General features: G+C 27.9%; 1 long non-coding RNA gene across 1 annotated transcript; it reads right to left on the reverse strand.

Moving 5' to 3' along the window:
* Nucleotides 1-531: 531 nt before the first annotated feature.
* On the reverse strand, nucleotides 532-7,765 carry LOC130674737 (uncharacterized). The gene is made up of 3 exons (XR_008991111.1): nucleotides 7,564-7,765; nucleotides 1,198-1,308; nucleotides 532-1,113 (listed from the first exon to the last, which is right to left on the reverse strand). It is a non-coding gene; the product is annotated as an uncharacterized LOC130674737 (long non-coding RNA).
* Between the last annotated feature and the right edge of the window lie 1,840 nt (nucleotides 7,766-9,605).

A 9,605-nucleotide genomic window follows, 5' to 3' on the forward strand; every position in this document is an offset into this window, starting at 1 on the left:
ATTTTACTAGATATAAATATAATTAATAATTATGGTGCTATTTTTAAAAATTTTAATACAAAACTTTCAAAATAAAAAAAAATAGAAGTACAGAACAATAATATATTTATATGAAGAGTACGTCAATCATAACATCACGGATTTTTTATTTCTTCATCAGTTATTGTTTGGTATCATAACGAATATACTATTTACACTCACGCAATCACATGCGTAGGCCAGCGCAGTGGATAGTATCAAAGACTTTGAATCGGAAGGATGCAGGTTCGAGCCCAGCAGTCACCGGGATTTTTTCATCAATCAAAATCATGTATACTTCCTCTAAGTAATGATTCTAATACATTAATCACATTTCGGATCTAATTACAAGTGTCTTATATTTTTTTTCGCAATATAATATTTTTTTTCACCGATGAAATCAGTGGATTCCCATATTCACTTTTCAATTTAGTGGATTCTCATATTCACTTATCAAATCAGTGAATTCCAATATTCACATATTCATTTAGTGAATATTCACTAATTCTGCGTGGTACAATTGTAGCATTGACAATTAGTGAATATTCACTTAAAATTAGTGATAAATCACTAATTCATATTTAGAGAGTGGAGTTTTAGAAAAAATTACTCCTTATACAGCGTAAATATGGAGTTTTTTTTCAGGGGAGTGATTTCAGTTTTGCATTTCATTTAATCCCGCATTCACTCCGAAAATTTAGTACAGTATAAGGGCTGTAATAAAACCAGGATTTTTTTGCTGACTTAAAAAATTACAATCTGTGTCTTCATATTCAAATTTAAAAATTTTAGAGTAAAGTCTCTATTGACGAATTATTATTATTATACTCAATCATCGTCTTGTTGAGGTCGGCTGAATAACCAACATCATTTTTTTATCATTTTTCTTTTACTTTGAGTTTTACTCTCATATATAGTTTAACTTAACCATCATCATTCGGCTATACACCATAATAGTATATATATATATATATATTGTAGAATGAGGATGAGGATGAGGATGGACCACCTGCGAAGAGGACCACCATGAGAGTCTTCTCGAGTAGTCTTGTGGTTACCGACCCAAGCGAATCTCGCTCGTTCCAAGAACAAAAGCTGAAAGAATAATGGATATAGAAACAAAAAAAATATTTTTTATTATTAAGTATATACATATATAAGTATAAAGAAAATAATAACCAGGTTTTACGAAAACCATCGTCAGAAAATGACCAAAATTTAAGACCACGCAAATTTCAGAGCCCGAGTACTCAGACTCGTTAATTATCTTTCCGCCAATCCTGTAATAGACTAAACAAATATCAGATTACTGGTATATATTATATATATTATATATAATCAGTCTACAATAAAAATTTCTGGATATGAAATTTTGTCAATTGAATGAATTATTTATTGGGCTCTATCTTGTCAAGTAAAATATTTAAAATGACGGAATTTATATTTTTTTCTTGCTAATGATGGTAATGAATTCAGTAAATTTTTGTATTCCTACGACCACCTAGGGCATACGACCACCATGAATGTATTTATTATTTTTTATTATTTTTACTAAAGTACATAATTTTTTTTTTTTACTTCTAATTCAAATTTCAAATAATGAATTTACTGAAAAATTTATTAACCAAAAAAGTCATAGGTCAGATAACAGGGTGGCCACAAAGAAATGATTTCAAAATTCCCTGATATTTCCCGGTTTTCCAGTAAAGTTTTTCACATTTTTCCCTGATTTAGAAATTTTATTCGTATCATTTAGATATTCAAAGTTTTTATTATATTTTCAATTTTAATAATTTAATTTGATAGTTAAATCATAAGAGAAACCAGAAAAAAGGGCAATAAAATAAATTAATATTGCCTACTTTTGATTATTCGATGTTAAAAATGTATAAGTTAAAATATTTAATAAGAAATTTTATAATTTAAATAAATTCAAAATTCACTGGTTACAAAAATTAAGGGATATTAAAAAAATTTCAAATTTTTTAGTAATTTTCTCCAGTTTGTAACTCGAAGGAAAATGGTCGTACAAAAAAAACAAAAAGTCAAACTGTAGCTTCAAGTGTCTAGTTCTCTGACCTGGGTCTTTAAATTTTTTTATTATGCACGGATCCGGAGCAATAAAAAATCAATCATAATCATCGAAAAAAATTTATTGAAGCTCGAGGACCGTTTTTGAGACGAGCAAAAATTTGGTGAATTTATTTTTCGATAGTTTTCTAAGGATTACTCCGGAACCGCACATAATAAAAAAATATAAAGACCAGATCAGAAAACTAGACACTTGAAGCTACAATTTGCCTTTTTTGTTTTTGTCGTATGACCATTTTCCTTCGAGTTACGACCTGGGGAAAATCACTTTAAAATTTGAAATTTTTTTAATATCCCTTAATTTTTATAACTAGTGTATAATTTAAAATTTTTTAAATTTTGAACTGTTACAATTTAACTCCCGGATACTTTTCCAAATTCCCTGACATTTCCATGATATTTCCCGGTTGCATTAAATTCCCTGATAATTCCCGGTTTTCCCGGTTCGTGGCCACCCGGGATAAAAAATTTTTTGTACAGACTTATATATGTATTCACATTACAAAAAAAAACAGCCGATAATTGGTAATGCCGACACAGAAAAAATTTTTCCCACAATTCGGGCCAAAAACAGAAAAAATACGAAGTGACTTTTTTTTTTATTTTTTATTCAAAAATTGCGAATTTTTTACCCCATAACTGAACAATTTCTGTAAACAGCAGAGTAATTAATTCTGGCCCATTTTCCCCATCGATGACTGGAAATATTTTAGAGACATTGGATAGGGCAGAAAAAAAAGTTTGTATATATATATGTATAAAAAAAAATTATTCATAATTTATTTAGTTTTTTATATATTTTCTTGTCGAACACGTGTAATAGGCATATTAATAAATTTTAATTGCTAATTTATTACTCGCTGTTATTAACTTCATACATAATAAGTTAATTAAAGGCGCCATACTGTAATTGACTGATGTTAATTTTTTTTACTGCTGCTGCGAGTCAATATTTTTTTCTAAGTTTTATGCAATTGTATTTTTTCTTCGTAGATATACGTATATATGACTCAGACGTTTATATTTCGCATGATTAAAAAAAAAGTAATGCAAAAAAATTTAATTATATATATACATATATGTAAACAGAAGACAAAAGAGGATACGAGAGATGATAAAAACAGTGAATCATGAATCATATATATATAAGTATAAATGTGAATGTGTTTATAGATATTACTAATGTATGACTCGTATATATTACAGTGAATTATAAATTCGTCATCAGAGTGACAACAGATTCATAGAATAGAAATTTACTTTTTATTAGTAAGAAAATTAAATAAATTTCATTATTATTTTATTATTAATATAAACAGAAAATATATTTATATATATCACGTTATTAATTCCAAAAAAACTCATAATCTAAAATTACTTGGGGTAAAAAATTAGGACTTGTCCCCATTGTAGACAGAAACAGCTCTCTCAAGGAGGATAGCCACTGTGAGGATCGAAAAAATAGGTGATTTTCGGGAATTTTTTTGACTGGAATAATAAAGGAATTTGGAGATCGGGTTTTTTTTGTTTTTTAAAGTATACATTGAAGATAATTCTCCTAAATTTTCATTAAAAAATATCATGTTGTTACAAAGTTATAAGCATTTTTGTGGAGCAACAAAAAAATTTCCCCCACCACGGTGTCATCTCTAACTCAAAAACGGATTATCAGAAACAAAAAAACCAAACGGCGTTGTAATTTGTATGCATATGGTTATCGTTCCACGTAGGGGATTTTGAAAATTTTGATTTGAAAAAAAATGGCGACATATTAAAAATTTTCTCGTTATTTTTTCTCATTTTTTTGGATTCAAACAGCCCTAAAAAATCTTAAAAATCAAAATTTTCAAAATCCCCTACGTGCAACTTTAGCTACTGAATAGACGAATACGGCAAAAAAAAAGTTGCGAATCGGTTGATATTTATGCAAATTACAGATGCCACCAGTTCAAAAAAAGTAGTTTCGAGAAAAACGCGTTTAAAGTTTTTAGTCGATGCAACGGTCAGTTGACGCGCTGTCACAAAAATGACTATAACTTGAAAAATATTCGGAATTTTCATATAAAACTTTAGATACATATTTTTGAACATATACACTTTGATTTAATAAAAAAATTTTTTTTTTTGAAATTTTACAGTGGCTATCCCCCTTAACAGAAGATCTATCGCTTTTCATATTCGCTAATATAATTTTTCTAGTGTAAGGGGTCGTATTTGACTCACTTGAACAGTTGTCGCCCTATTACTTCATAATTTGATATTTTTTCTAAGATTATGTGGTCGAAATCGTCATTTTGACCCATTTTCGAGGCCGACAGCTCTCCTACAAAGACTCCATGGCTTCCCTTAATTGCTATTTCAATTTTTATAGTGCAGGAGTTCATATTTAACTTTTTTTGTTAAGCAAGAAATATTTTCCATTAAGAATTCAAGAAAAAAGCTTTCTCAGGACTAAAAAAAATTTGTCGATATGCTTATTCCCGTGAAAATAAGAGCGGAAGCTTGTGGAAATCTATCGCGCAGAATGACATGAGAGTTAACATTTATTCCAGGTAATCAGACGTTATAAAATTCATTACAATCAACTGTAACGATAGCGCAGATACATAATCAATTTTTTTATAAAATTTTTCTTCATTCCTTATCCTTCATCCTGTTATTGATAGCCATTTATTTACATCAATTTAGTCTAGTTCCTCGAAATTATCATTTTATATAACGTGATTTACATAAATAGGTGTATTTTTAGTTGCACCAATGACGACAGCCACAACATATATACTGTAAAAAATGTACGGATCCATTGCGGATCGACTTCACTAAAAAATATTTTCTGTGCGCGGAGTGATTTTTTGAAATCTTCAAAACGAGGGACAAGAAATTTCTGTTTAAAAATTCAGTCCGAGTTCACTTTCGATTTTTACACTCCACACTTGCAGTATCGTCGCACTAAAATTTGAATGGACAAAAAAAATTTTTCGCTGACATCCGCTAATTTTATAAATTTCTAAAAATACTAACCGTGGATATATTTAATAAGAACCCTTGGAATCAAAGTACATTTTGTAATTAAAAAAAAATGTATGTATGTATATATATATTTATATATCACAAGCAAGAAATTGATGACGTTTGATGTATATAATCGCGGACCCTGACCTCTTTATTCTTAAACCCTACTCGTCTTGAGTCTTGATGTCGTCTCTCTTTTCTGGATGCCGTCTGAGATAGCGGTCTGAGCAGTCCCTACTCTGGTACACATGCTTCCTTATACTATCACGCATGTATTTTATTATTATTTCTGATAACACAAACTTACTATAACCCACATTTTTAAAAGTCATCATTTTTTACATTTAAAAGTTTCCGTCTCAAATTTTATATATCATCCGAGAGTGAAGAAACAAAATTTCAAAATTTCACTGCACGGAAAAAACAGAATATTAAAAATTAATAAATAATAGTAAAAAGTGGAATCTGTTATCAATAATTAGTACTATTGTGTACTTAATGCAAAGTAGTTTACTAATTTTTGTAGATTCCTAAAAACTACTATTAATTATTTCAAAAAGTAAGTAAATATTATTACTTTTAGGTATATAAATACGTGACTTATTAGTGAAAATTAATTAATTTATGGCATACATCTATTAAAAAGTAATGATTGGTAAAATTAACAATTGCTATCTTAGATACTGATTTTTCCAGCCGAAAATTGCAAAAGTTACAAACTTTTATTTTATAAATTCGATATCACTGATCAATTATTAGCTTAAAATATCATCTATTCATCATTATAAATTAATTTACAATATACATAAATCGAATAAGTGGTAAATAATAAAATGAAAAATTAGTATACTAGATACTGATTTTTTGCTCATAAAAATACCGAAAACTTTTAACTCTTATTTTATAAATTCTATCCCATTGACTAATAATTAATATAAAATGTTATTTATTCGTTATTATAAATTAATTTATTATATACATAAATCGAATAAGTGGTAAATTTTTTAAATTTTTCTGTTTATTTGAATAGTAATAAATAACTAGATACCAATTTATCGATTTTTTTTCAGGTATATAAAACGGGCAGTGAAAAGTGAGCAGAATCCAATGCGATTTACGCCAAAATTCGTTGCTAATTAGTTGCTAGTTAGTTGCTGAAAAACCGATTCGGGCTATCTATATTTTTCTCAATTTATCGATAAATTGTCTTATTGAGAGGTTTGCATGTTTAGGTTTCCACTATGTTTGAATGGTGGATTTATATTTAAATTTAGTGGAAACCTAAACATGCAAACCTCTCAATAAGACAATTTATAGATAAATCAAGAAAAATATAGATAGCACGAACTAAGAATTTTTCGATTTCAGGCCCATCTGAGGGTGGGTGGAGATGGCTGTAGATGATTCTCTATAGGGTGGCCTCTAACTTTGCTCCTGTTGGGAATAACTCATCATAATATAAACGTTTTTTTTTCATTATGATATCCTCTAGTAGGAAGAGCCCTTTGAAGTCCTCAGAAAAATTTAATTTCCGATTTATGATACGATTTTTGCTCCGATTTCCAGCCACAAATTAGCAACAAATTCTCACCTATCAGTCGTCTTATGAAAGACCGATTTTGCGAGTTCACTGCTATCTTACGCATAAGCTAGCAGTAACTTGATTTTCTTGAAATCGGTTTTAGCAATAAAATCGGCTTTTCTGCAACTTACTGTCAACTATTTAGCGACAAATTTTGGCGCAAATCGCATTGGATTCTGCTCATTTCTCACTGCCAGTGTTATAGACCTTTCCTTTTCATATTAATTTTAATTTACGAAATTACAAATTTTCCTCTTCTATGTGTATCAAATTTTAATATAAATAATAGCCATTTTGTAATAAATAATGATCTCGATTTGATATTAGTATACAAATATGCTTATTTTAAGTCAAAAATAAACTACAAACTATTAATATTTTTAGCATCATTTTTTTCCGTGTGCGCTGTAAAAAATCGGTACCGATTACGGATTTTATTCAAATCCGAATTCACTTAGAATTCGGAGTCTTTTAAAAAAATCACTCCGCTTCCAGAGTTAATAAATTTCATGTGCAGTTTTAGATTTTAAACTGTTTCATATTATACTCATATATATATAATTATTCTTAGTACTTTTAATTCCCTTCCCTTTGTGCACCAGACATTCTCTATCTCAATATTATTTTATCATCCTTCTTATTTCCATTATTTTTATCCGTATTAACCGGGTAATGTAAAATATATGTATGCATTTATATATATATATATATATATATATTTACTACACTAGCTACCACCTCTTATTCCGTTACTTATTTATGTATCAAGTACACACGTCTAGTGTAACGCGCGTAGCAATAAAGGAGATCGGTATCGAGTTTATACGTTCATAATACCATGAAATCCTACTTCTATTTACCTCGTGCACCGCATTTTGCTCAATATAAGTGTGTACATATATGCATATAGATATGAATGTATGAGGTATTTTTTCCTTCAATTATTACCGACGCACTATATTCATGAACACAACACACTATCTTGTATAAGTTAAAAGCGACGGCGCCGGCGCGTCCGCGGTCTAACATAAAAAAATATATATCATAACGCTAATCTTACACGTTTACGCAGATCGCCAGATCGATATCACTTGTCTGCTGTTCAACGTCAATTGCACTATGTATATATATGCACATACATATAGACCATTGATTATTTATATATTTTTAAATCCTTCTCGAGGTGGTTACGTTCATATGACTACAGTCATTATGGCAATTTAATATTTTGAAATATATATGCCATAGGTGTTTTAAAGATTTATTATTAATATGCTTCAGTTTTTTTTGTTACGTAAATTTTTAATTTTTAGCGAAAATTCAAATTTTTTATTTTCGCGCGAAATTTATAAATTTGAATTTTAGCGGGTTTTTATTTTGAATTGTTTTTAATATATATTTCTAGTATTTTTATATGTACATATATATGAGCTAAAAAAAATTTTTAAACATAAAAGTGCGCTAAAATTCAAATTTTATATTTTCGCGCGAAATTAAAAAATTGAAATTTTAGCGGGTTTTTATGTTTTGAATTTTTTTTATATATTTGTAATATTTATATATAATATCTATGAGCTGAAAAAAATTTTTAAACATACAAATCCACTAAAATTCAAATTTTTTATTTCCGCGCGAAAATTGAAAATTTTAATTTTAGCGGGTTTTTATGTTTTGAATTGTTTTTGTATATTTATAGTATTTATATATAATATCTATGAGCTGAACAAAATTTTTAAATATAAAAATCCACTAAAATTCAAATTTTATATTTTCGCGCGAAATTAAAAAATTTAAATTTTAGCGGGTTTTTATGCTTTGAATTGTTTTTATATATTTATAGTATTTATATATAATATCTATGAGCTGAAAAAAATTTTTAAACATAAAAATCCACTAAAATTCAAATTTTATATTTTCGCGCGAAATTACAAAATTTTAATTTTAGCGGGTTTTTATGTTTTGAATTGTTTCTATATATTTATAGTATTTATATATATTATATATGAGTTAAAATAAGTTTTTAAACATAAAAATGCGCTAAAATTCAAATTTTTAAATTTCGCGCCATATTAAAAATTTGAACTTTCGCTTACAATTTCGAATTTACATAACAAAAAATTTAAAAAAAATTGAACCATGTTAACTATGGCATATTTATTTCAAAATTAATTACTGACAGTTAAATTAGTAACTAATAAAATCAATACTAATAATATAATTAATTAGTAAAAGAAAAAATTCTGTTTTTTGCATAATTCCGATTTATAAAATTTTATGAATTTAAAAAAACTTTTTAACCGATAGTGAAATAGAGGTTGAAACTCTGCTATATATTAGCAAATCCTGATTCTAAAATCATGAAATAACTACTAGTATACGTAAGTTATTTCTTCTCCGCTGAATCGATTCTCGCACGTGATCCTGGCGCCAACTTGACGCTCTTAACAGTTGATCAATTTCATACGGTTTTGTTTTTCCCTGTATTGGCTAAGTATTAAACTTATTACATTTTACCTCAAACGTTTCGCAAGTTTGTTATTATTATTCATCCTTTTTTATTCCTTCCATTTGTTAATAAATTTAAAAATGATTTTAGTCAAGCCGCAGATCGTTATCGTCGCGCTTACATGTTTTAATTGTAAATATTGTGGAAGTATATGCAGACGTTAATATAAGCAAATGCCTTTGTCTTTCATCTCAGTACAATATCCATCGTCATATATTACATTATATATATTCTTCTATAGCAGTCGTTCATCCCGTAGTCACGTTTATTGCCGCTGCATGAGTAGATTTATTGTAGTCGTTTTATTTTTTAAACCAATAAAATAAGAAATAACGATAACTATTATTATTATTATTATTATTTAAGAAAAATAATTTAATAGTATTTATGTGTTTT

This window comes from Microplitis mediator, chromosome 9, assembly GCF_029852145.1.
Source record: "Microplitis mediator isolate UGA2020A chromosome 9, iyMicMedi2.1, whole genome shotgun sequence".
NCBI lineage: Eukaryota > Metazoa > Arthropoda > Insecta > Hymenoptera > Braconidae > Microplitis > Microplitis mediator.